The sequence below is a fragment of the Eubalaena glacialis genome, chromosome 12 (genome assembly GCF_028564815.1).
Source record: "Eubalaena glacialis isolate mEubGla1 chromosome 12, mEubGla1.1.hap2.+ XY, whole genome shotgun sequence".
Lineage (NCBI taxonomy): Eukaryota > Metazoa > Chordata > Mammalia > Artiodactyla > Balaenidae > Eubalaena > Eubalaena glacialis.
Genome location: NC_083727.1, coordinates 100,666,531 through 100,689,896, shown reverse-complemented (window position 1 = coordinate 100,689,896; position 23,366 = coordinate 100,666,531). Strand labels below are relative to the sequence as shown.

Here is a 23,366-nt window from a genome sequence, read left to right as displayed (position 1 = left end):
GTGTGCAATATTGGATATCACTACCCACTACCATCAATTGTTTGTTATGGTTCTTTTAGCCTCTCAGCTCTACTGCTCAATGTAATGAACATAATCTGTACTTTAATAAAAGGCTTCTTTTCTTAGACTTTCTGGTGCAATTTCAGTACTTAAAGTCCTGTTTTACTTATTAGGCAAAGTAAAATAATTTTATTCATTTATTTACTGCACACTAAAATACCAAATTATAGCACAATTTGCTTGTTTATGATTGAAATTTCATAGCTTTAGCTGAGTTTTCAACATTAATAAACTGCAACTGGTTTGTTCCTATTGACACTTGCACCCCAAATTAACTGCAATGTAAAGAAAGGTTAGCTGGAGTCACGAATGGATTGGCTTGGCTATATTTTCTTCCCAAATTTCCTCAAAGTGTGTATTCATTGTAGACAGGTGTCTTCTTGAAACCACAATTGGATCCTTCATCCTGTCCATCTACAGGAATTGTGAGAAAAGGGGGGTAGCAGTTTCCTACAGTGGTGACATGGCACCAAGGACTATCTCAAGCTGTCAAAGAAGCATCAAAATATTTTTCCTAAATTCTGATATTGGAATGAATTTCAATAAGCTTTAATAGATGAACATATGAAATTAAAGTTTTGGTTAAGTTTAATTTACTAAACTATTTTGTCTGGGTGTTCTATGATGATTTTAGAAAATTTTACCTTATTTTGGCTATTTATTATACTTTCTCAAATTCAGGGTGTGTTTCAATTTCTTATATGACAAATATATGGAGCAATAAAAGAGCATGTCTTCTCTGAGTGAGACTAATTGTGCATGTAACCACTGACAAATATATCTCAAAAGTGCCCACTTCACAATAGCACAATATTTTAATTCTTCTCCATCAATGGAGGAGAACTGGATAGCCATTTCTGTTATCTCTCTAGGCCAGTGGTTCTCAAACACGGGTGATTTTACACCACCCAGGGGACAATTTAAAATATCTGAAGACATTTTTGGTTGTCACAAGTAGAGACGAGGTGCTAATTAGAGATTAGAGACAAGGGATGCTTCTAAATATTCTATAAGGCACAGGACAGTCCCCCAATACATGCTATTAATGTCAAGGTTGGAAAATCCCACTCTGGGTTCTTCAGCATTATGCTGAGCAGATTGAAGACCACTGAACTACTGGAGGCTGTTTATAAATGATCACTAAGAAACCATTCAATAGGAGCATACTTTAATGAGTTCTCAATGTAGTATGTGAGAGGGGCAGGAAGTATGTTTTCATCATCTGTGTCACAACAGATGGTCCCCTCTTAACTAGCCAAATATACACAGGAGATTTCTGGGTAGAGAAAAACATTCAAAGTGGCAGAATGAAAATTGAAATCTAGGTCTTTGTAGACCTAAGTCCATGTACTTTGAAAATTCTTGTTGCTATAGTCTATTCTTTGGGTGTGTTCATTTAAGGGTCTTCCCTGCATATAAGTGACTGAACAGTTTTCTAGGTCCTTATTTTCTTCTCTCGGTTTAAAACTACTATTCATGATTAACAGTTTTTCTATTAAATAAGTTCACTACCAAATCTTATGCTGCACATACTTGGAAAAGGACATAGAGAAAGTATCGGAATAGAAGTAAATATAACAATACTTTTTAAAGATAAAAGTATTAAAAGTAGTTTCAAACAAGGAAATGAGAATAAGATCATGTATTTCTGCTACCTTTTCTGGGAACAATTGTGCTATAAATGGGGAAGGTATCAGAAGCTTCCAGCTACTAACTCAGAATGAAGTCTGTCTTTCTGCTTGCAGCTGTGTTGGCTCATACTCTATAATTTTGGCAACTGGGTTGCCTGTCTCTGAAATATAATTTTCCCACTGGGAGAATACTTGATCCCTAAGCTCAATCTCTCTAATGCCTGAATTCTGCTTGTTTGTGTTTATTGATTATAGGCTCCTGGATTTACATACTAAAATCTTAGACACTGCTTTGATCTCTGCTTATTTGTTTCTATCTTTTTCTATCCTTTTCAGCTGATTTTTCTGTCACATACCCAATTTTTATATTTACATCCTTAGTGGCCTTTTCTCTAAACAACAATCTTCTACACTTACTTTTATGCTGTATACACATTTAGTACCTTGTGCACAGACACACATGTTTCTTATCCATAATCTATATTGGATCTTTTGCCAATAGAATATTTGCTAACATTATCAAGTACTGTGTCACAAGAAAATCATGATAAATTCCAAAAAGTAGGACTTTTGCAAGCCATAGTCTCTGGTCACAATAATTCAATTAATATAGAAATGAACAAGTTAGAAAAGGTTAACCCCTTTAAAATTAAATTCCTGGATCAAAAATTAACTGAACATTGAATTTCAAATTATATTGAAATTAATTAATTATATTGAAAAATATGAATAATTTGATGAATACCAATGTGACACAGTTAAAGCTTGTACTTGGACTAAAATGTATGACTTTAAAAGCCTTAATTAAAAAACAAAGATTGAAAACAAGCCAGTGATCACCTTAAAAAACTAGAAAGTACTAGAAGTAACACAACTAAAAAGATTTTGGAGAACACAACTAGTAAAGATAAATGCTGAGATTAATTAAATATAAAGTGAAAGTAAATATTATTGGCTAAACTATAAAAATAATAATTCTCTCAAGAACGATGAATACTAACAGGCAATTTATAAAAGAATGTATTATGAATGTAAATGTAAATCTTACCACTGCTCAGGGAAATATGAATGCAAATAGTGAAGTGTTGTTTTTCAACCATTAGTTCAGCAAAATATTAAGAAAAAGCATCATTTTTTATGAGGTTCAAAGGCAGAGGCTGTCATACATTTTCAGTTTAATATAAATAGCTAGCAATACTTGCTGCATCAGATAGGATTTTTTTCCAGATAAAAAACGATCATATTCTTTTATCTATCAATTCTACTTCTAGGGATCCATCTTACAGAAATGAATGCATGACTATGCAATCAGTACTGTCCTTATATGCAGGTCACAGTGGGGCTCTCTCCTGGCCCTGTTCTTTAGAGAGCTCAGGCCTGCCTGCCTTTTCCTATGGGGTGGAAAAAGTCATGGCGTCCAGGAGCCTATGATCCCTGGCCCCCAACCTGGATCACATTCCATATTCTGTATCCTCATGGCTCAGAATTCTCTGCCGAATGACCCAAGTCAGCTCCCAAGTTCTGAATGGGCTTCCCCCCCCCCCCCCCACCCAGTTTGTCTTCTCTCAGCACCTCTAAGCTCAAGGAGTAGCCAACTGGAGGCTATTTGCAGGAGGAGAATCTGTAAGAAGAGTGCAGGTGGGGTGAAATGTTAGGACTGGAGTGGAGTGTCCGCAGGGAAGAGTACTAGGCCATGTGTTATAGGACTGTCCTCAGAGTGGGCTGAGAAGTGGTGCAGGTGGAGGGCAAATGGCCAGGGACCGAAACATCTGAGAACTGGAAATTCCAAGCTGGACTTCCAGGTCACTGTAAGTGTATATTTGTCAAAGTAGGAAGATAGAACTTATGTAACAGATTCTTAGCCTGATTAATAACTTTAACTATTTAGACAGATGGTATGTGACCCTCTACTTGTACTCTTTCCTCAGGCCAATAAATGTTAGGGGAGGACCTGTATGCAATGATATAGATTTGATAATATTTTTTGCAGCATTGTTTTAATTCATAATCTAATTTTCCATTAAAGGAGCAGTGATAAAATAAAGTGTGGAAGGCATATACTATGGGATACTATGCAATCATTGTAAATAATTTTAACTTTATGAATATCAGCTTGGAAAATCACATAGTTATTGACAAAATTGTAGAACCAATGATTAGTGTGATTGCATTACTGTCAGAACAAAAATAAAAACAAATGAATGAAAATAGTGTACACTTGGATACACATAAAACATAGTGTGAATGGTTTCATGCCTACCTGATAATATTGGCTTCCCAGGAAAATGACATTGGAGTAAGGTAAAAATATTTATTTTTTTATTACCCAAACTTCTATATTTATTGAAATGTTACAACAACTATGAATTCTTTTATAAATAATTTTAATAATATGTAAAATTCTTCTTAAAAATCAAGTAAGAATGACATTATATGCATGCAATTTAAAGACATGTTGAAAGAGAGTTAATCTATTAAAATTTCCTTGCAAATGGGGGAGACAGGGCAGCAGCACAGTTCCATTCTCACTATGGTTCTTTAAGGTAAATACCGACTCTAGCCAAGGGACTAAGAATTATGGATATCCTGTTTCTTACTTGGTTCTTACTGTAGGCTTATAGAAATACTCACTGTACTCCTTAATTGATTTTGAACAAATATCATTTACTTCATACTGGATTTTCCATTTGTACTATTTAAACCTATTTTTTTTTCTTTCAAAACAGCAAGGGCGGGGGTCAGGGATAGTTTATTGAATGCTTGGTTTCTTTTTTTTTTTGGAAAGACCAATCTTTATTGGTTTTCAGAGTGATTTTACAAACTTTCTTTGCTCCTCATACTCTCCCTCACTTTCCCCAACCTCAGGAGGTGACTATTTCATTGTCGTTAAGAAAGCAGAACCTACCCGATGGGACCTCAAAAGGCATTCTATCAGCAAACCCACAAATGTAATGGTGCCTCCAGTTCCTTCTCCTCCCCTAACTACAGGGAAGTCCTTCCTCCTACCCACAACCAGTCCTTGTATTTATGCCCTGGATCAATCTGATCCATTCGTACCTTCAGGAAGACTTTTCTCTTTCATCTATTTCCTCTCACTTTTGCATTATCGTACTTTCTCTACTGGATTATTTTCATTATACATGTATGATCAATACCTACCATCTTAAAAAAGGATCTCAGCCTCTACATCCTCCTCCAGCTCTTTTCTCCATTTCTCCGCTCCATTTCTCCAGTAAGTTTCACAGTCAAGCTTCTTGAAAGTATTGTCTACACATCTATTTCTACTTTGCCAACCTGCATTCACTTCTCAGCTCACCTCCTTCTGGCTTCTGTTACCATGGTTCCTCTAAAACTTCTCTGTCATGGTTACAAACTAACTCCCTGTTGCCAAATCCAAAGAACACCTTTATGACCTTATCTTTCTTTTTCTTTTAAATAAAGTTATTTATTTATTTATTGTTGAAGTAAAATTGGTATGCACTATATAAGCTTCAGGTGTATGACATTGTTTTGACGTCTGTGTTTATTACAAAGTGATCATCATCAAAAGTCTAGTCACCACCCATCACAATACACTTGACCCTTTTTATCCATTTTGCATACCTCCAACCCCCTTCATTTGTGTCTGTGAGCTTGTTTTGTTTGTTTATTTGGTTCCGGTTTTTTTGTTTGTTTGTTTGTTTTTTTAGATTCCACATATGAGTGAAGTCATACTGTTCTCACCTTTCTTGACTGTTTAGCAGCATTTGATAGAGTTCACCACTCCATTCTCCCTGAAACACATACTTTTTCTTTTGGTTTTCTTTTTCTCTCTCTGAAAATTCCTTTTTCATTCCTTTTGCCAGTTTATCTTCCCTTATCTGATGTTTAAGTGTTAAAGTGCCATGTTGCTTAGTTCCTCAGTTCTCAGTTTTTTGAGCTGCTATTTATTCTATATATACCCTCCCTGGTCAATCTCATCTGTCCCCATTTCTTTTGAGTGATATTCATATGCTAATATGTCCTAAATTTGGAACTCCAGTACAGACCCCTATTATTGAGGTCACCTCAGCATTGGACAGCTTCATTTGATGTCAAAGCCACTTCACACATAAGTACCTAAGATTAAACTCTGATCTTTCCACCCTTCCCCCAAACATCTACTCCAGTATTACATGTCCTGGGAATCAGCACGATCATCCACTGTGTTATTCAAGTGAGAAGCCAGAGAGTCTCCCTTGATTATACCTCAGTACTAGCAATTTTTCGCCATCTCTGCCACCACACAAGACTAGGTAACCATCTATTCTCATAAGGAACATTCAAGAGTCTCCCAGTTGGTTTCCTACTTTTCTTTAACTCTCTCCAATCTATTCTCAAAATAGTAGCTTAAGTGCTCTTTTGAAGATGAAATCAGATCATACTACCCACTGCTTAAAAGTCTCCTTTGGCTTCCCATTGTACTGAGCACAATATCCAACCTTGAGGCTGACCTAAAGACCCTGGGCAATAGCTCCCTGACAATCTCTTCAACTTAGCCTCCCTTGTCCACTTTGCTCACTGTGTACAAGCTTAACTGGCCTCACTGCAGTTCATCACACTTGTCCTTTCCGAGTTTAGAAGCACACACTCTTCCTCTTGCCAGGAATGCTCTCCCCACAAATCCTCACATGGCTTCTCATCACTCCAGTCTCACTTTAAATGGTACCTCCTCAAAGTAGTCCCTGTCTGTTCTCCCTTACTGATTTTATATTTAGCATTCTTCTTAGTTTGTACTCACATTATTATTTACATGCTTAAGTGCTTATTAACTCTTCCCCTCACTAGACTTAAGATTCATGTCTGTATCATATATCACTATCTACATAGTGTCAAACATAGTGTCTCACCCAAAACAGGTGGCCAGAAGTGTTCATTGACTGATGAATGTAAGATGAGACAGTTAACGGTATTCAGGAGAAGTATCACACATGTATAAAAGATTTCCACAGTTTTGCATAAATAATGCCTCATTAGAATAGTTATTAATGCCTTTTATAAACACTGCAGTTCAGTTGACAAAATATAATCACTTGGAAAGCAGAGCGGAAAAAATCAAAACAAACAATTTCAGACCCCATTAATAGCAGCTCAGTGAATTTTTTCCAGAGTTACTCTATTCTCCTAGCCATCTGTCTTAGATGATAAATGAGCAAGTACTACTCTGGACTGAAGACTACCTCCCATGGCCTCTGGAAATGGGGACAAAATTGTTAGGGCACGTGTAAGGGTAGTCCTTCCTTAACTCCCTCCTCTCTCCCACTCTCTTATTTTTCTTCTTTTCTCAAATCTAGGTGAGTCAAAGAAACACTCTTCCCATTGTTTATAACAATAGAGCATGTTCATAGGTCAGAAACCCAAATAGAGTCCATATTTGAGCAAGTGCCTGTCTAAGGGTCGTTATTCCCTATCAAGAATGAAAACAGGATGTCTACATTTACAAGACATTTCTGATGTGTGATTTAGAACAAGGAGGCTTTCAGTAATAGAGGAGAAGAAATGACAAAAACACATTTGACTATTGTTTCAAAGACACTTGGAGACTCATTAGGTATAAAAAATAAAGGTGAGAGAACTGTTAATGATGATTCTAAGTCTTCAAACTTGAGCCACTAGGAGAATGTCAGAGAGGTTGAAACGCAGGGCTGTAGGAACCTAGTGCTGAACACCTAATGCACGCTTAATATAGACCATTTGATTGCATGTTGTTTAGTTTTACCAAAGTGATATTGCATTCTCTCTCTAGCTGTTATGTGAGGAAAGAAAGTCAGGGACATAAACGGTGATGCCCAAAATGAACTCTTAATGTAGGAAGCAAAAATGAGCCTGACGGTCAGGATGGAGAAAAATTTTCCTACTTTAGACACGACACCAAAATTACATTCATGGGGACAAGGAATAAGAGGAAGCTCCACTTGCTGTGTATCTTTAATAAATGCAATGATATCATGTGGCTTATCTTGATGAAAATTAAATTTCACTAAATATGCACTTTATTTTAGGGGAAAAACTTAAAAACAAAACCATTTGACAAAATGTGAACTGCCTTTCTTTTAGGAGTGTTATAATCTAGTTTTTAGGTTTAGCTGAATGTCATAAGATAACTGAAAAACAGTCTATTGATATTACAGCATCAGCAGCAATGTCAGGAAGCTTAAGTCATGAGAAATGAGTTCCTCTCATTACTGCAGCTTTAGAAATTAACACAGACATATCCATTTTTCTATATTATTTCAACGTCTGGCTTACAGGAAACATTATGATTTGTCTGTTTTGCCAGTAGACACAGCCCATCAGTAATTTAAAACTGATGAAGGAGAAATTTTGAAATATCACAGTAGTCTTCCACTTTCAATAATGCCTCTCATGACTTCTAAAAGCAAATTTTCACTTACGTTTTTATTGCATGAAACATATGAGTTTATGTGAGATATGCTTATACTGTTATAAAATGTATTTTTATTATGTATAATCTATGGTTGAATTCATAGATTAATTCATGTCTCAAAGATCTCTGTCTCTCAAGTGACTTGGATTCCATTCTTGGAATTTATTACATTTCTCCCAGTTTAAGCCCTAAACTTTGGGCAATTGTATGCTTCCATTTTGCAAGTATTTGAAGACCAAACCACCAAGGAAGTTTTAATGCCCAAGATTATATTAAACTCAGTGTAAGTCCTTGACAATGATGACAGTGGGTTATTCTCTGCAATCCCTTCTCAAAACAAAAATCCCTGGTTTTTGTTTCTGGAATCATTGGTGTGGCCTTAGAATTCATTTAGAACTAGGGTGACCATACATTCCCAGTTTGTCCTAGAAGTTTCTGTTTATATATCCTGTCTGGGATCCTGTTTAGTTAGTGCTTCTTTTTATTCTCAAAAGTCCCTACTTTGGTGATAAGATATATATGGTCACCCTATTGGTAGCTGAGTCATAGAAGATAGAACAAGACAGAACACTTGCTGAGTTCTCTTCTTCCCAATGTATGTCTCTCATGTTGCCTTCCCTCAAATGTATTGTTTTAAAAATCTCTGATCTGTCCCTCCCCTTTGTCAGAGGCTGGGAGCCAGATACTCTGAAGTTGGGGTTTCTTAGGTCTGAGAGTTGAATTGGAAAGTTCTCAGCCACGGCAGCCAGTGAAGTGAAAAATGAAGAAATGAGAGCTAAAACTGTACAGGAAAGCTAAGATACAAAAAGCCAACAGGGGAGTCTTTAAGACATAAAAAACCGAACTCTAACTGAAATTAAAGTCAATAGTCCAGAATTTGGTCCCAGAGATGAAAACAAATGCAAAACAGATGGCGTTTTCCATGGTTTTTGGCTAGAAGGAATGCTGCATTTGAGGTCTCTTTTTAAATGACCCTGACGATGTGTCACTCAGGGCTTCATTTTTATTTAAAAGGCAGGGAGTGTTAGTGTGATGTTTGTCTTAAATGCATCATCTCCCTGGTAACTCCAAGTCTTCTTTAAAGGCCTACAAATTTTTTTCTTGTAAAACTTTCTTAGTGGACCTCATTTTCCAAAGTATTCTGCTATATGTTTATTCAAGTTATAATTTATCACCTTTGTTACATTGTTTAGTTATCCTTGGCCAAAAAAAGCAGAGTTGTCAGAACTAGGAATGAAGGGATTCTACCTTATAGAGCTCCCTCTCATTTTGATGTTAATTGTAGGTTGATGAAGATGATCATTTATCTAAATCTAGTGACCTATGCCTGCCTTCAACCCTCCATGTCCTGTTTCTAATACCACTTGTTCTTAGCTCATGTAATCAAAGTCCCGGGACTTGTACATAGAGAAGGATATGAGGAACTCTTTCTGAATGCCAGCCCTTGGTATGTTCCTTTGTTTTCATAATTACTCCCCAAAACTTCAGTTTCCTTCCTTTCTTCTTTCTTTCTTTCTTTTTTTAATTTTAAGCTTCTGGATTGAATATTTTTCAACCTTATATTGGTTAGAGCAGCTAGAATTAAAAATTTTCTCCTATGACTACAAAACAGGGTCAGAGTTTGTATCCAGTTGTCACACTTTCTTTGTGCTTCTTTGCCCTCACTATTAGCTTGCTTTTTCTGGGACACTCATTCAGGTTTTCTCCATTTTGGTTCCTTCACAATCATCCAGTACAAAGAGAATACTCTTTGAAGTGTAGGGTATGACATATTCAGTGGGTACAGATTTTTTTGTTCTTTTTAATTTCTTTTATTTTTTAATTAAAAAATTTTATTGAAGTATAGTGGATTTACATATTATATTTCTTTCAGGTGTATAGCATAGTGACTCAGTATTTCTACAGATTATACTCCATTAAAAGTTATTACAAGATAATGGCTATATTTCCCTGTGCTATACAATATATCCTTGCTGCTTAGTTTGTGTCTCTTAATCCTCTACCCCTAACTTGCCCCTCCCCCTTCCCTTTCCCTTTTGGAAACCACTAGTTTTCTATACCTGTGAGTCTGTTTGTGCTTTGCTATATACATTCATTTGTATTATTTTTTTGGGGGGGGGGCCACACTGCACGGCATGTGGGATCTCGGTTTCCCCACCAGGGATTGAGCCCGAATAGGTACAGATTTTTGATGGCCACTTTTATTTCTAACTCCTCCCATAAATAATATAAATGCTGGAGCTTTTATTTACATACAGCTCTCTCAACCTCTACCCAACAAACAGGTAAATCCTCCTCTCCAAGACAATAGAACTATTATATGAGTTTTGAGATAATGACAGCTACAACTGAATTTTTGAGTTAAGCTTTGACAGCATGGTTTTATCTGAAGCATAAATGCAAAGTTGTGCCTGGAATATAAAAATAATACAACAGCTAGAATGAGAAAACTCTTTACATAAATATCCTATTGGCTTAAAATATGTAAACTTTCTAGCTCAAGTTCTAAACCTTCATTCTACAAAATTTCAACGATAATATGGTTCAACAGAGTGTGGTGAGCTCGCTAACTCTTTCTAAGATGTATTACAAATAGAATTTATGAAATTTAGATTTTCTGTCTATTTCCATATGACATTTCTGTAACCATTTCACATAAATTTGTTTGTATAAGGATTAGTTGAATATACAAATATAATTTCTCAGTTAGTGGGAGTAAACACAAGGAAATACAAATTTAGACTAACTGATATTCTTGTTAATTAAAGGTTGGTTAAAGTGTCACAGAGAATTGTGGAATATTTGTCTTGTACATATAGTATGGTTTTAAATCAGTTTGAGGACAAACAAGAGTAGAAAATATTATATTTTTGTCACCCTGGAAACGGGGTATGGTGGCTTGATAGCTTGAAAATTTACCTGGCCTGTTTCATGAAAGTTACCCAAATCTACCCTGAAGACAAAGACCTTATTTTGCTACTTATTAAACAAATAACTTAATCTCTTATTATTTATCTTTTAATTCTGCATATTTACTAGTTAGTACAGCAAGTAGGGAATAAAGAAAAAAATTAGATTTCTATCTACCTGCTCTGCAGTGTTTTGTCAAATGCCAATTTAGTTGCCCTGGCAAAAGGAGAAATTTTATCTGGTGTCCACATAACATTCACCAAAATTTTATTTGGTGAAAGATCTGGTCAAGGGTTAATAGTCAAGGAAATATTAACTCAAAATGGAGTAAAGACTTAAACATAAGACCGGAAACCATAAAACCTAGAAGAAAACAGGGAAAACTTCTTGATATTGATCTTCACAATGATTTCTTGGGTATGACACTAAAAGTGCAAGCAACAAAAGCAAAAATAGATGAAAGGGACTACATCAAGCATAAAGCTTCTGCACAGCAAAAGAAATAATAACATGAAAAGGCCATCTACAGAATGGGGGAAATATTTGCAAATCATATAACTGATTAGGGATGAATTTCCAAACATATAAGAGACTCCTACAACTCAATAGCAAAAAACAAAAGCAAAAACAAATAACCTGATTTTAAAATAAAAGGACTTGAACAGATATTCCTCCAAAGAAGACATACAAAACCAAGAGATATTTGAAAAGATGTTCAACATTACTAAACATCAGGGAAATGCAAATCAAGACCACAGTGAGGTATCATCTTATACCTGTTAGGATAGCTATTATGAAGAAAACAAAAGAAAGCAAGTATTAATGAGGTTATGGAGAAATTGGAACCCTTGTGCAGTGTTGGTGAGAATGTAAAACGGTGCAGTCACTTGGAGAACAGTGTGGTGGTTCTCAAAAAAATTAAAAATAAAATTACCATATGACCCAACAATGCCACTTCTGGGTATATACTCAAAAAAATGGAAGTCAGGATCTTAAGAGATATCTGCACTCCCATGTTCATTATACCATCATTCACAGTAGCCAAGATATGGAAGTAATCCAAATGTCCATTGACAAGATGCATGGATAAAGAAAATGGAATTTATTCAGCCTTAAGAGAGAAGCAAATGATACCATTTATAATAATATGGATGGGCCTGGAAAACATTTACCAAGTGAATTAAATTAGTCACAGAAGGGCAAATACTGAATGATTCTTCTTATATGAGGCATCTAAAATAGTAAACATATAGAAGTAGACAGTAGAATGGTGGTTACCAGAGGATGGGGGGAGAAGGATGGGGAATTGTTGTTCAATGGGTATAAAGTTACAGTATACGAGATGGGTAAGTTCCAAAGTTCTGCTGTACAATATAGTGCTTGTAGTTAACAATAAGGTATTGTGCACTTAAACTTTTAAGAGGAAAGATATTGTGTTAAATGTCCTTGCCAAAACAAAACAAATAAACAAACAAACTTGGAGGAAACTTGGAGGTGATAGATATGTTTATTACCTTGATTGTGGTAACACAAATGTATACGATGCCCAAACTCACCGAACTGAATATATTAATTATGTGCCGTTTTTTGTACACTAGGTATACTTCAATAAAGCTGGGGGAAGAAAAGGTCAAGGGAAGCTGCAAATGCTTGGAGAGAAAGAGTTATTTGCCTAAATAAGTGGCATGATTAATTGCATTTTTTGGAAGGTTGGCATACTTCTTATATAGGTAAGTTTAAATGCTCAAATTATAGTTTCAATGAGCTATTAAATGATATAACATTATCTGTCTTTTACATGAGACTATAGGTAAAAATTATTGGAAGATTATTTAAAAGTGGAAGAAAATCTTCAAAGGTCATGTAGAATCTTTTGGACTTTCACTCCCCATTGAAGCAGAAAAATATGCACTATCTTAAACTGTCCCCTGGAGAGGAGGTTTTCTCTCTGCCAGAAACTCATGCCATTAATGAAAAGTATTCTTGTCTAACCTCCTGCTATTTCTTTTTCAGGATTGTAATATAGAGTGTATTGACAAATTTTCAGAATAGTGTTCATTTCGTTAATTATATGTGGAGAACAGTGTTTAAGACAAATTGTTCAGGAAGAACTTAATAAAAGGAAGTGTTGAATTTAGTTTTCAGTTACATCCATTTGCTGAATACAGCTAAGGGAGTAATTTTAACTGGTCATTAGTTTGAATTGCTCAAGGGCTGCTTTTCATTGAAATAATGAATCTTCAAAATTAATCCTTTGTCCTCTCCACCCCCCACCCCATGCTCATACAGTCCTTTTTATAGAAGCTGGATAGGGATGTCTTGTTATGAATACTAATTACCATATTAAGTTGTCAAATAGTCACTTCATGTAGAAAGGTTTTATTATTATTGTCATTATGTGCTTAATCCTAATTTAAATTAAAGATATTTTCTCATCCTTTGATAAAAACCAGATGATTAAGTTACAGTTCATTGACTAACTCAAAAATTAAAAAAAATACTATTACAAAATAGTATTAGCCTCTCAGAAAATAAATAGTTCTAAAGTCTTGCAGGAAAAAAAAAGAGATCCTAGTATTTATAAACTAAAAATAGCACTTACTGAAATATAGTCATTAGATCATATCAGAAGTTGGATTCTTTTCATCAAGTTGAATATAATTTATCTTTATTTTAATTTGATAATTATTAAATATGGAACACAATCATCAAAGTCAAGTTTTAGATGCAATGCCATTCATACCTCTTCAATGGATATTTACAACATGAAAATTGTTGTCTGTCTGCTAAGTGAGATTTTCACATATGTTCATTTTGTGTTATATATATTTGCTAGAAAAATGGGGGAGCATATCAGCCTGAATTTATACATCCTGCTTCTGAAAATTTATCACACGAATTGTTAACAAAATGAAGCTGATATCTGAATTTTATAAGCCAATGATTCTGGCAAAATCACAGGCTGCTAATTAGAATTTGCAGTCTGGATTTTAGAGTATCACTTTGAATTATGTGGTGTTAAACATTTTTTTCATCCCTATTAGATTACTAGCCTAAGTAACTTTAATTTAATAACATATAAATCACATCGGTAGTGCCACACATATGTTTAATGCTCTTGTATAAATTCATGCTAACAAGCTTTATTAATTGAATCATTTTGGTTTTTTGGCAAGTCACGTAAGTAAGTGCTTGGTCAAGTATAGAGAACACATTTAAAGACAGGAAGCAAACAGTTGGGATAAGAAGAATTTAAAAAGTGTTTGCAGTGAGATACTTCAGGGATGGGAATGATGCTTTATAATACATTGTTATGAAAAGATCCAAAAGAGAAAGCACAAATTGAAAACCTGAATTTGTAAATAACTGTTCAAGACGATTGGGGCATACTTCAGGGTGCATGTAAGATAAGCATTTGACGGACAAAATTTTACGCCAATAAGTGAAAATGCGTATGTTCAGAGAACAATCCAATCCAAACACATGAGGAATTCATTGGTGTCTGTGCTTACCATTTGTATTCGTTTTGCAAGGCTGCCATAGTAAAGTATCACGAGCTGGCTGGCTTAAAAGAACAGAAATTAATTTTTTGAAAGCCGGAAGTCCAAGATCAAGATGTCAGCAGAGTCGGCTCCTTCTGAGGACCCTGCGGGAGAATTGGTTCCATGCCTTTCTCCTAGCTTTCGAGAGGGCTGGCAGTCTTTGGTGTTCTTTGGCTTATAGATGCATCGCTACAATCTCAGCCTCTGTCTCCAACTGGTGTTCTCTGTTTCTTCGCGGAAACAGTTCAACCTGATGGGGGAAAACACATACATATGGACGCCTAAATTCATGGCTAAATATAAGAGGTCCTTAGTGCTGCCCAGAAATCCTACCACTTTTTCCTAATCAAATCACTTTTCCACTTTTCTTGACAATTAGTTCACACTTTCTCCTCTTTCCTTAAATCTCCAACTCCACTTCCACCTCCTGACTCTCAGTTAATAACTTTGTTATTTCACTGAGAAAACAGAAGCAGGAAAAAAAGAAAGTTCCATCTCCTATCACTACATGCAGTTACATACTTTTTTATTGTTTCACTTTTTACAGGTTTTTATCTTTATTTTTATTAGGAACATTATATGTTCAAGTTGAAAGACTATTTGGGTAAGAGGAAAAAATGATTATTTATGATCTCATAATTCCAACCTAACATTATTTCTGGCATTTATATAATTTCTTTCCAGTATGTTTTCTCTGTACTCATCTCCCTCAATCTAGTTATAATTATGTAGCTGGTAATATTTTGTAGTCCCCTCCACTTAATATTAAAGAAGAGGATTTCTCTTTATTACATATTCTCCATAGCCATCCGTGCCTTATAATGGATCATTACACTGTGACCATACCATAACTTAATCATTCCGTATTTTTGAAATTTAGATTGTTTCATCTTTTTTATGCTATTTTCATGTACCACTGCTGTGAACCTCTTTAAGCATAAATACTTTTCATTATTTAAAATTATATCTTTAGATTAGATCAAAAGGATGTATTCATTTAAAGACTGTTGACATATGCTATTGAACTATAATATTTTTAAATGGTATTACCAACCTATGCTGCATACATGATATTTATTTGCTATATTTCACCAGTGTTATGAACCATTATTAATTATTTTGGTAATTTACAGGTAAAAAATGGTGACCTGTTTTTTTGTTTTTGAAGTATAGTTGACTTACAATATTATATTAGCTTCAGATATACAGCATAGTGATTCAGTATTTTTACAGCTTATACTCCATTAAAAGTTATTACAAGATAATGGCTATAATTCCATATGTTATATAAATATCCTTGTTGCTTGTCTATTTTATCCATAGTAGTTTGCACCTCTTAATCCATTACTCCTAACATGCCCCTCCCCCCTTCCCTCTTCCCACTGGTAAGCACTCGTTTGTTTTCTATATCTGTCAGTCTGTTTCTGTTTAGCTATATACATTTGTTTGTATTATTTTTTTAGATTCCACATATTAGTGATATCATATGGCATTTGTCTTTCTCTGACTTATTTCACTAAGTATAATATACTCTAGGTCCATCCACATTGCTGCAAATGGCAGAATTTCATTCTTTTTTTATTAATACTCCATTGTGTGTGGGGGGGGGTATATATGTATACCCACATCTCTTTTTTCCTTTCTTCTGTTGATGGATACTTGGCTTGCTTCCATATCTCGGCTATTGTAAATAATGCTGTTATGAACATTGGGGTGCATGTATCTTTTCGAATTAGCGTTTTCATTTCTTCCGGATATATACCAAGAATGGAGTTGCTGAGTACTATGGTCATATGGTAGTTCTAGTTTTAGTTTTTTGAGGAAACTCCATACTGTTTTCCACAGTGGCTGCACCAATTTACATTTCTACCAGCAGTGTACAGGGTTCTCTTTTCTCTACATCCTCACCAATATTTGTTATTTGTAGACTTTTTGATGATAGCCAATCTGACAAGTGTGAGATGATATCTCATTGTTGTCTTGATTTGCACTTCTTTAATAATTAGTGATACTGAGCATCTTTTCATGTGTCTTTTAGTCATCTGTATGTCTTCTTTAGAAAAATTTTTATTCATGTTTTCTGCCCATTTTTTGATTAGGTTGTTTGTTTTTTGATATTGAGTTGTATGAGCTGTTTATATATTTTTCATATTAACCCCTTATTGGTCATATCCTTTACAAATATTTTTCCCATCCCATACATTGTGTTTTTGTTTTGTCAGTGGTTTCCTTTAAACTGCAAAAGCTTTTAAGTTCAATTAGGTCCCATTTGTTTATTTTTCCTTTTATTATTTTGCCTTAGGTGACAGATAAAAAAATATTACTATGTTTTATGTCACAGAGTTTTCTGCTTATGTCCTCTTCTAGGAATTTTTTATGGTGTCATACCTTAAACCTAGGTCTGTAACCATTTTGAGTTTATTTTTGCACATGGTTTGAGGAAATGTTTTAATCTCATTCTTTTCCATGAGGCTGTCCAGTTTTCCCAACACCACTTATTGAAGAGAATGTTTTCTCTCTATTGTATTTCTTGCTTCCTTTGTTGTAGATTAATTGACCATAGGTGTGCGGGTTTATTTCTGGGCTGTCTGTTCTGTTCCATTGATCTATGTGTCTGTTTTTGTGCCAGTAACATGCTGTTTTGATCACTGTAGCTTTATAGTATAGTATAAAAGTCTGGGAGGGTGATACCTTCAGTTTTGTTCTTTTTTTTCTCAAGATTGGTTTGACATTTCAGGGTCTTTTGTGGTTCAGTATAAATTTTAGTATTATTTGCTGTAGTTGTGAAAAATATCATGGGTATTTGATAGTGATTGCATTAAATCTCTAGATTGACTTTGGTTGTAAGGACATTTTAACAATGTTATTTCTTCCAATTCAAGAACATGGATTCATTCAAGAACATGGATTTCATTTGCTAGTATCACTTTCAAATTCCTTCATCTGTGTTTTATAGTTTTCAGATTATAAGTCTTTCACCTCTTTGGTTAATTTTATTTCTACGTATTCTATTCTTTTTGATGTGATTTTAAATGGGATTTTTTCTTGCTTTCTCTTTCTGATAGTTCATTATTAGTTTATAGAAAAGCAACAGATTTCTGTTATTAATACTGTATCTGGGGGGCTTCCCTGGTGGCGCAGTGGTTGAGAATCTGCCTGCCAATGCAGGGCACACGGGTTCGAGCCCTGGTCTGGGAAGATCCCGCATGCCGCGGAGCAACTAGGCCCATGAGCCACAATTACTGAGCCTGTGTGTCTGGAGTCTGTGCTCCGCAACAAGAGAGGCCGTGACAGTGAGAGGCCCGTGCACCACGATGAAGAGTAGCCCCCATTTGCCACAACTAGAGAAAGCCCTTGCACAGAAACGAAGACCCAATACAGCCATAAATAAAATAAATAAAAAAGACTTTAAAAACACATGTGGTGTGAAGCACGTTAAATATTAAAAAAAAAAAAAAATACTGTATCTGGCAAATTTGCTAAATTCATTTATTATTTCTAGTAATTTTTTGATGGAGACTTTAAGGTTTTCTATATATAGTATCATGTTATCTGCAAATAGTGACAGTTTTACTTCTTCCCATCCAATTTGGATGCCTTTTATTTATTTTTCTAGTTTGACTGCTGTGGCTATGACTTCCACATTCTGTCAAGTAGAAGTGGCAAGAGTGGGTGTCCTTGTCTTGTTCCAGATTTCAGAAGAAAAGTTTTCAACTTTTCACCATTGAATATATGATAGCAGTGGGTTTGTCATAAATGGCCTTTACTATGTTGAGATATGTTCTCTCTATACCAACTTTGATGAGAGTTTTTATTATGAATGGATATTGAATTTTGTCAAATGCTTTTTCTGCACCTATTGAGATAATCATGAGATTTTTATTCTTCCTTTTGTTACTGTGGTGTATCACATTAATTCATTTGCAGGTATTGAACCATCCTTTCATCCCTGGGATAAATCCCACTTGATCATGGGGTATGATCCTTTTTATATATTGTTGAATTTGGCTTGCTAACATTTTGTTGAGGGTTTTTTGCATCTATATTCTTCAGAGATATTGGCCGGTAATTTTCTTTTTTTGTTGTATCTTTGTCTGGTTTTGGTATCAGGATAGTGGTGGTCACATAGAATGAATTTGGGAGTGTTCCCTCCTCTTCAATTTTTTGGAATATTTTGATAAGGATAGGTATTAGTTCTTCTTTATATGTTTGGTAGCATTCCCTGTGAAGCTGTCTGATCCTGGAGTTTTGTTTGCTGGGAGTTTTTTTTTTTTTAATTACAAATTCAATTTCACTGCTAGTGATTGGTTTGTTCAGGTTGAATCAGGAATAAATAGACAATCTTGGCAAGTTGTATATTTCTAGAAATTTGTCCATTTGTTCTAGATTGTCCAATTTGTTGGCATGTAACTGTCATATTTTCTTATGATTTTTTGTATTTCTGGCATCAGTTTTTATTTTTCCTCTTTCATTTCTTATTTTGTTTATTTGGGTCCCTCTCTTTTCTTCTTGGTGAGCCTGGCTAAACGCTTATCAATTTTGTTTATCCTTTTAAAAAATCAGCTCTTGGTTTCAGTGATCTTTTCTCTCGTTTTTTTCGTCTCTACTTTATTTGTGTCCTCTCGGATATTCGTTTCCCCCTCTCCTCTGCTGACTGTGCACTAGTGCACACCTGGTCTAACCTGTGTTGTTCCTACTGCTCTCCCTGCTTTCCTCTCATCCTTAATCGTCCCACCCTATCAGTTCATTCCCAACGACATATTTACAAACTACCAACAATCACCTGAAGAACCGCATACGCTCTTTGATCTCATGTCTCACACCATCTACTTGTTTCATTTCTCGGATCCCATTTAAACTGAAACACTGTGAAGAGCTGCCTATACTTGTTGCTTCCATTATTTCCTATCTTATTCTCTTTTGAACCTACTCCACTCAGGATTTCATCTCAACCATTCCATTGAAACTGCCCTGTCAAGCTGATCAGTAACCTCCAAATTACCAAATCCAGTAACCCCTTCTCAGTATTTATCTTAGATTACCTATCAGCAGCATTTGAGGAAGAAGTTGATCACTTCCTCTTAGAAACTGTTTATTCATTGGATTCCGGGACACATACTCTCCCTGTTTGTCTCCTACCTCCCTGGCTACTTTTTGCTCATCTTTCTGGCCTCTTAATGTTACAGTGCTTTAAACACCAATGATATGCTGATGACTCTAGTATATTTATCTCTAATCTTGATCTCTTCCTTGAATATCAGTCAGGCTCATGAAATACCTGTTTGTCAATTCTTTGTGAACATGTAACAGCCTCTCCTCAATCTTAGTTTGAAGAATAATACTTCTGATTCCATCCCTACCCTCCTCTAACACACACACATCAGCTCTTCCTATAGTCTTCCAATGTCACCAAATGGCAACTATGTCTACCAGTTGTTCTGGCCAGAAATCTTAGTGTCATCTTTGACTCCTCTCTTTATCTGTCACCCTGGCAGATCCTTTCTGCTCTACCTTCTAAATGTATCTGGAATCTATCCTAGTCCATGCCACCATTACCATTTGCCTGGATTATTCCAATAGCTCCCAATGGTCTCCTTGTTACTACTCTTGCAAAAGGAAGACATCTTCTAAAATTCATACTGAATAAAAATTTTCCATCTGCTTCTTATTCACTTAAAACCTGAAGTCTTTACTATGAGCTGAAAGACCTACATGGTCTGGCCCACCAAAAACTCTCTTAACCTCATTTCCGCTCCCACCACGCTGTACCAAGAAAAAATCAATCATGTCTCATCTCAGGGTTTATGGATTTTCTCATTTTCTGTCTGTAATGTTCTTACCCTGGATGTCTGTGTGATTAGTTCCTTTACATCCTTTGTATATTTACTTCCATGTCTCTTTATCAAGAAACATTTATTGCAACCCCTCAATCCCTTTTACCTGGTTTATTTCTCTTTATAGGATTTGTTACTAACATATTCTGTATTAAGATTTTGTTCTTTCGTTGTTTATTGTATAACTTCCCATTCTAGAAGGTAAGCTCCTGAAAATAGGACCTTTGCCTGTTTTGTTCACTGATGTGTCCCCAAAAGCCTAGAATAGTGCTTGGCCATAGCAAATGTTCAATAAGTGTGTGTCGAATTAATGAAAGTTGGTTCCTGGGTTGTCCTTTAAACCTAAGACACAGAACCTCTTGTGGTGGTGTCAAGGGTCTGCATTGTTAACAAGGCCTTCTAGTGTGACAGTTACTGTTCTGGATTTTAAAAGCAGTTGTAATGTGAGGTAGAATCAAAGTGGTATATGAGGTAACAGAACTTTAAAAAAGAGGAAATTTTAAACGTATTCAGCAGCAGTGACATGTATATTGATTAGATAGTTGAGGTTAATGAGGAAGTACATTCTTAATTATTATCGAGTTTAACTTTATAAGAAATATTTTCCACTCTCTTGTATTCCACGCAAAATGCCAAAGAAATTTGAGTTATATCTTGCATGAAGAAATCAGAATTCGCTGCTTTTAGACCAAGTATCTTTGTTTTCTATGAGTTTTCTTTTACTGTAGGGAAAATATTAAATAAATCCACTGATAAAATATTTTAAAAGAAAATATTAAAATTTGATAATTAAAATTTAAAAAATGAATTCTAAATTTTATATATGTTAGAGGAATATGGTGTCTATGTATTCTCTGACATATCTTAAATTTTTCTGTGATTCTGCAGTATGATTCTGACAAAGTGGTAACAGTGCTATATTTAAATATCTCTAAATTCTTTATAATATTCAAAATGGATAAGTTGTCCTTATTTTGATCCATAGATAAATTATGGAAACAAAATAGAGTCATTATTCTAAATTAAGCAACATGAAACAGAGAATATATCAGGAGACCACTGTGAATCTAAAGATCTGTCCCAGCAAATAGTATGTTTTTCAGATTTTTCTGTTCCTAATGGCTCATCAGGCAGTATTTTAAAAAATGAATTGAGTTGTATTATATAAACAATAGAGCTTCCTGTCAGTCATAAAGACACTCTTCAGAGAGAAATGAGATGTGCAGTTCTATCTCTTCTCAGCGATAACAGATGACACATACATTTTGGTTCATATTTTCCAGCCATAATCTCCAAAGCAAGAAACTTTATTGAGAATATGTGAGTTCCATGATCTTAAAATAACCTTTGGCCTCAAATCTGCAAATGACATTAAAGTCATTACTTTTCTTGGGGCTGTGCTTACAAGGAGAGTGGTTAAAATATAGACCTGTAATTATCATAATTTTGGTAATTGGCAAATCTAGGCAAGAGGGTACTAAGCCATAAAGGAGGACTAGAGAAATCTCAGACATTGCTTTCATTTTCATCCTTGATGTGATTTGAATCATTTTTTTTTAAAACAAATTTTATAATCGTGTCTTTTCCTCTAACACATCCCTGTGCATGGTGATGTTGGTTCATAATGGTTTGAGAGTCAAGGCTTGGGAATCAGAGACCTAGGTTTAGTTTCTGCTCTACCAATTATCCCAGTTAGACGAAGTGACCTGCAGAAAGTCTCCTAATTTCTCACATTCAGTTAACACATCTAAATGTTAGGGTACTAACAGAATTTACTAGGATAGTGATGTCAAAAAATGGCCCCAGACTCTCCCTTCCCCCAGGGAGACATGGATTCAACAACAATACACAGACCAATTCCTTTTTTGAGAAATCCAGATACTAGTTAATGGAATCCTGCAGTTGCACCCCATATGAGTGCAAAACCAGCCACATCAAAGCCAATAGGAAAATTCGTGGCAATCACTTGCCATAGCACCTCTCTCTTCCCAGCCTGAAGAGCAGTGTGATCATGAGAAAACTCTCAGCTTCTGGCATCTCCCTGTGTAGGGAAAGAGAAGACTGAAACATACATTGAACTTGCAAACTTTTCAGGGGGCTGCCTGAGGGACTGATTTTAATCTTGCCTGAATCTAAATGCTGACAGGAAAGGGCAACAAATTTGGGGTCACTGAGAACAGAGGCACACACTCACTTGCCATAGTCACTTCCCCCAGCTCATCATGGAATAAGTAGAAGAAACCCTTCAACTCCCAGCTTCTCCTTGGGGAGAGAAAGAGTTGGATCACTTGTCCAACATTCTGGCTTTTTGAGGAGCTACCCCAAAGGGACTGGTGTCTGTCTCACCTGTGTTGGAATCTTGTTGGGAGTTGGTATAATCTCAGTGCTTAGGAGCCCCTGAGAACAAAAGATAGCTGAGCGTCTTGCTGCTACTCCAGAGAATACACGGTACAGCAGACAGAGGATGATAGAGCTTGGCAGTCTTCCTCTCAGGGGGGAAGAGAAGAGTGGGGCCAAAATTAAACATTCCAGCTTTTCACTTTCTACCATAGACTTTCTTCACCTACAAACCCATCCTTATTCTGAACCAGCGTTCCTAAAGCTAACTCTGATTATGTCTTTGCCTTGTTTAAAGATTTCTTTTATATTCATGTTGCCAAAGATAAAGTATGCATTTCTTAACATTGCCTCTAAAGTTTGTTCTGTTCATCTGGCTAAATTTCCAGTCTCCCTCCTCTCCATCTCTGCTACCCTGTGCTCCAAAGAGAGTAGCTCCTTATTCACTACATCTGCCTGGGTTTTTTAAAACTACTTCTTTGTACACATTCTTTAAAAATTTGCTTCCTGCCTTCTTTACCTGGAAAAAGCTGCCAATTTGTTAAGCTCAGACATTCCCTTTTCTTTGAATCTTTCTCAAGTAGCCAGAATCAGTCACTAAATATATGTTTCCAGATTTCTCTGTTCCTGTCTATATAATAGCACT

At 35.5% G+C, this 23,366-nt stretch overlaps 1 long non-coding RNA gene across 1 annotated transcript in view; it reads left to right on the top strand.

Annotated features, from left to right (window-relative positions):
* LOC133102591 (uncharacterized) overlaps positions 1-23,366 on the top strand; it is a 334,490-nt gene that overhangs the window by 273,786 nt on the left and 37,338 nt on the right. The window contains exon 4 of the long non-coding RNA XR_009703004.1: positions 12,606-12,737. This is a non-coding gene — a long non-coding RNA (uncharacterized LOC133102591). The remainder of the gene's footprint in view (positions 1-12,605; positions 12,738-23,366) is intronic.